The following is a 6,038-nucleotide window of genomic DNA, read 5'->3' as shown; positions in this document are numbered from 1 at the left end:
AAGGGACAGAATACAGTGAATCCTTCCCACATCTGTCACGGCAGACTAGCTGTGATGAATATCTCGGAATGGGCAAAGAATCAAGTTACTTGGGTTTAATGCCACGTAAAACAGTTTTCAGCCGGTCGTGGCGACAACTGGTCGAAGACGAAGTACTTTTAAGAATAACACGAAACGCTACTTTGTTAAGAAATAATTAAAATCATTAGGCCTACATGCACAAGCTATAAGACAAAGAAAGATATTCAGAATCAGTCAATCCACACTGGTCCATTTTAATCAGTATCCTATGCCTACAGTGAAAGAATGAGTCACGCTTCCAGGATGGATCAAATACGAAATCTTTTATATCAGCACTTTCATCAACAAGTATAGGGTGTCCGTGTGTTACCAATTCCGGTATACCAGCCATCGTCACCGTTGCGTCACTTGCCAGCTTATATCAACAAGTATGGCTACGCAAAAAATTTCTCCCTATATGTATACATGTATATGATGAATTGTAGCCCGTAATGTTAAACGCGAAATACCGACTCTCAGAATGTAGACTTCTAAACCGACTGACTTTTATTCTTTTAAATATTTAATCACTTTTACGTCTCCGTACGTTTTTGACGCCACCCATTCATGCACATCTTGGAGGTGCCTACTTGGAATCCCTGAAAAGTCGTCTACACGGCGATCAATATATATATATATATATATATACTCTTAATTTTGTATAAAAAAAAGTCGTCGTGCCCTTTTTACTGGTCTCCATACGTTAAAGCCCATGCCTCCACACAAATTAATTTGGAATGGCTGAGAAATTGTCGGTAGCAAACTGGGGCCTCGGAACCATGGTACTGCATGGGGCCTATCAAATAGCTCATAAATTCGAGACTTTTACTCTCGTAGCATAACCCCCACCTCCTTCGGTGATCTTTGTATGCGTTTCCGTGAAATAGTTACCAGGCCAACAGACAGACAGTCTGTTTACGGAGGTAACAGTTTATTGACATATATTAATATACATATCGAATAATGCAGTTTTGGTAACTTATATCGGCATAGCTTAGACCCCTTTGAGGAATGAAGTGTTTCTCATGGTAATAGTAACATGCATGGCATGATGTGTCTGCGAAAATTTAGGCGCTTGGGGCACTAAATCAGCCTATATATCTCGCATGCATTATTCTATTTAAAATTGTGCCTGTTGCTGCCTCGATTGCTTGGCACTCAGCACAGAAAGGTTATAGTGCAAGGAAACAGAACCTTTTCCACGAAGCCCTCTTAACGTTAAGAGCACGTAACTACCGTGGCGACGCAATGCCTACAGTGCTGGGGTTACTTTCACAAAGATGTTGGAGGATGTCGCACATCTAGGACAATGTTACGGTAACAGTTACGTACAAAATGTCGTACGACAAATGAACGATAAACAATGTCGTACGCCGCTTTGTGAAAGTGGCCTTAGGTTGTCATGGTAGCTTACATAGATAAGTGAGCTTCATGAAAGCGGCCTCTTAACGTTAAGAGGGCTTCGTGCAAGTGGGCCCAGACTGGCCTGGTGTCAGTATAATGTGACTCTGTGTGCTGTCATACCTGGTGTCTTCGACATGGTACTTAATTCGATACACTGCATGAAAACACTTAATGAATCCTTGTTGCCATATCACTGAATATTTTTTTCAAATATAACCTACAGCCCGAGCATGCATACATACTGTTGTTGAATAATTTATAACAGAAAGTTATCGAAGAAGAATTTATCCCAATGATGGGGTATAGAATGTATACTGGCTTTAGTCACAACCTAGCCAACGAAGTTCACTTTAGAATAGTCTTAGAAGTGCTCAAACCCATATATATATATATATATATATATATATATATATATATATATATATATATATATATATATATATATATATATATATATATATATATATATAGGCCTTTATATGTACATAGTCTCTTTTTCACAATTTTATTGTCATGAAAGGCGGCATGAAAATTCAGACAGACATCAATTTCAAAATCTAATGCCCTGGGTGATGAATCTTCTACATGCCTTGATGATACAACGAACCAACTGCATGCATGTAGTAGGCCCCATATGTTTTCCTCAATGTGCTATCTGTTAAAACTGCATGGAGTCGTTTTCTCGGCCCCAGTCCTTAATTCGTTCACAGTTGACAGATTCCTAGGCTAGATAGCATGATTTTAGGATCTTCCTGTTGCACAATGCGGAATTCATTTTTGTTGAGAGATTCTACATGAGACCCTTAATTTTCCTTTGATACCTATATAGGTTTCCATTGGCGTATGTAGACTGAGATAAGCTCCTTGCTGTTCCTGATCTGAGTTCCGTTATATAACACAATAATGGTGCATTAGTTTTTAGGTCCGATCGTTTCCCGATACCTGAAGTTTATAGTCTTCCGAATCTATGCTTCGAAACATACATTCGTGTACCAGCTGTCAACCAATATGGAAGTCATAGGTTAATAACCACAAGATCAGTTCCCCCCCCCCCCCCCCCGCAAAAAAAAACGTTTAATACAAACCATTAAAGAACGAAGAAAGTAAATAAAGTACGAAATTAGGACGGAATCTTGCACAGAGAAGCAGTCAACAATTTTTAATGGTATCAACAATTATTGGTTTTGGAGAGGCGCGAGATTACTGTGTTTTTGGCCAATGAACGAAATCAGTATTCAAATCGCGTACCATGCTGGTATTAGTTTTCGATAGTAAAATAGTAAAATAAGTATCTCCTTTGCGCATTGGTTGCAGCTGTTTGTTTCTCCAATGTGGCGATGAATATATCGCCTCAAGCCGAGTTAAGCGAAATTAGACACAATCATGCAGCAGAGTGCCAGAGATTCTGCACACTGTGTGTGTCCATAGTTACTCACACAAGAATTATACTCATTGAGTCATTAAACTTGAGAATCTATTGAAGGGGGTTGATTGACTAACAATAACACACTTGTTTTTGCAGTAATATAGTTTGCGGCGTTCGTTGAAACACCACATGCAGGATTCAACAACTGATACAAGGCGAGATATGAACACGCCATATGAATGACCCATCGATATATTGCTGTCCAAGTAAGGATAATTTACAATGTCGAAATTGAACATATCCCTTTTGTCGTAAGGTCTGTCAGAGTTCAAGCTGCGACTGCTTCGTAGAACGGGCCCCTGATGGTCAATATATACCGTTTAGTGAATGAGAAAAATCGGGCCTGGTGAGGATTACTCCCTGATAGTTTCGGCATATACATGTAGTCTTATTCATTCGAGAACAGGTATATGTCAACTAAAAGACGTTCTCAATTTTTGCCCATTAGAATACCTATATATGTATACTGATATACGTGGTTTCCCCCACTTTCACATATATAGATGTTACTAATGACAGACAGATTAACCCCGAGATCGACAGACCATCCGTATTAACGCACTGCAGTTTTCCTGAATCGAATGCTCCACGAATTTATTACACCCTTCGTTATTTCGTGGCTTTCAGTTTTCCGCCCTGACAAAATGGGCAACGTCAAAGTTACTGGTATACCAATGCATCAGAATATACGAGGAAGAATGATTTATATGGAAATAGCGATAAGCATGCATGATATTTTGCAGTGTTATTTTGTTTATTGCTATGTTTGCAATCAAAGTGCAACTGAGATACATATTTTGTTATCGACAACCTATATTTTAGTATGGTACATGATTTGAATACTGATTTCACTCAGTAGCCTTAAACATACCTGGTGTCTTTCCAACATCATTGAAAACTGTTGGCTGCTTCTCTTTGCACGATTCCATCCTGTTTTCTTACTTTACATACTTTCTTTGTACTTTGGTAGTTTGTGTTATACGTCGTTTTAGGAATTGGCCTTATAATTATTGACCTGAAACAGCAACACCAGTTGACGGCTGGTATACGAATATCTGTTTCGACGCAAAGATCGAATTTGTCATATCCAGAGTATGTGTGGTAGTAAAGACATTTGGTTATGCGTATCAGTGGAGTCTTCAAACATACGGTACTTGTCCAAATCGGGCTGACAAGCCATGATTTGGACAATGCCTCCATTTATCAACGGAGTCCTCGAATGTACTTCACCATCCATGTCGGACTCGTAAACCATGATTTCTCCTTGTTATTGAATATGTATAATAGAGTTTGTTGCATGGTGTTTCTTTGTCCATGTTAATGGAGTGGTCGAATGTATACCCTTCTCCCAATAGCTCGGATTTAAGCCATAATTTTTCTCTTTGTTATTGAAAAAGTCAGAGCTTCAAGAGTTTGGTTGTATAAATTTGACCCGGCATTCACGGATGATTTACCCCTATGGAAACCAAAAAATTTTAAAAGCCCCTTGATCAGTATTAAGAGTATATGGTGAATGACAAACGCTGATAGCTTGTTTGAGGAAACTTTAATCCTGCTACCTGAAGTGATGTTTCAGATTTCATTCACACATGTTTGCAATAGAAATGGGAAAGAGCTGTTTTCTCTCAATGATATACCGAATGCTGCCATGCTGAAACATTTCAACCAATCAAACTGAGTGTAGTGGTAGTTGCCTCAGAGAATCAACTTGTATTTGCTTGATGAAAAGCATTCGGTATGGTATTAGTTTGACATCCGAGAAAGTCAGCTTTACCATATTGTTTTGAAAACGTTATGTACAGCGTTTATCAGAAGAAAGCTGTTGAACCCGAGTGCTCGACAGTGATATGTTATGATGGCAAGTTTTGATAAGGCAAACGAAGTTACGCTATATGTAATTCCAGTCAACAAATATTCAACATCATGTTTTTTTAGACCGTCGGACATGTTTTGTTGGTTATTTAAGACGATGGGGCTTTTGTCCGCCGGGGTTTTTGTCCGGTGGGCTCTTGTGCGCGTGACTTTTTTCGTGGGCCTTATGTTCGCAGGGGGTTTTGTCCTGGGTTTTACATGAAAATATGATTGGCCTATATTAAGATTAGTCAGGATTATGTACATTGTACAACTGATTGCAGCTGGTTACATTCGACGACTCTGACTGCCTGGTCATCGCAAACCATATTTCCAGATTAGTAAACATTCGCCACGCGACTGATCGTATATACGACCCTTTCCTGATTTACTATACGATTGCCTTGATTTTTTCTTAGCGGGTTGTCTTGTAACTATAGCTGTATAAATGTAAAGGTGTAACTGGTGTGTATGCGTGTTTATATAGATGTGACTTTTAGTTCTCCTGGTTACAAGCGTAGTCGCTGCTCTGGTTTTCATGTCTGTATGATGTAAATAATGTAATTATAGACGTACAATACATAGAGAGTATAACCAGAGCAGCGAAGACAGTGATATTCAATAGTAAATGGTTAAATAGTATGGCAAATTACAGGCCCCCTAATAACAGGGCTTAAGCAGAGTTAGGTAAAAATGCAATGATCTTAATTGCAATAATTATTAGATGTCACTGGCCTGCAATTACTCCAAAAGCTGGGTTGTCATCACATTTACAATACAATAATATTAAACAATGCAAAGGGACATAAGTCTTTTATTGTTGTATTTAATGGGGTCGGGGTGAGCACTTATTTCACTGTATTATTTAATCTGCCAAAAACTTTCAGAGTGTGGTGTATGGTGTTCATTTGTCCATGCTAATGTCAATGGAGCCCTCCATCGGATGTACTTCTTTCAATATGTCGTCAAGATATGGCTGCAAAATTGCCGATGTGGCGTTAAGCCATAATCATTCATTCATTCATTCTTTCAATATGGAGGATCAGCTATGATTTTGCACGGTGTTACTGAATTTGTCAAAGCATTCAGAGTTGGTTGGCTTTCTCTTTGTTCGAGCCGATGGAATCTTCTTCGAAACTACTAGTTACGCTTGTTTTATTTCCCGTTTTCAAACAGTGACTGGAACTGGTTGGTGCCGAAGATGACGCGCGTATGAATTTTACATTGTTTAAAGACTTGAAAGTACTTGCAGTATGAATCCAATTAATAAAACTCTTATAAGGGGCCACACCTCACC

Source organism: Liolophura sinensis, chromosome 7 (assembly GCF_032854445.1).
Source record: "Liolophura sinensis isolate JHLJ2023 chromosome 7, CUHK_Ljap_v2, whole genome shotgun sequence".
Classification (NCBI taxonomy): Eukaryota; Metazoa; Mollusca; class Polyplacophora; order Chitonida; family Chitonidae; genus Liolophura; species Liolophura sinensis.
This window is presented reverse-complemented; position numbering follows the sequence as displayed.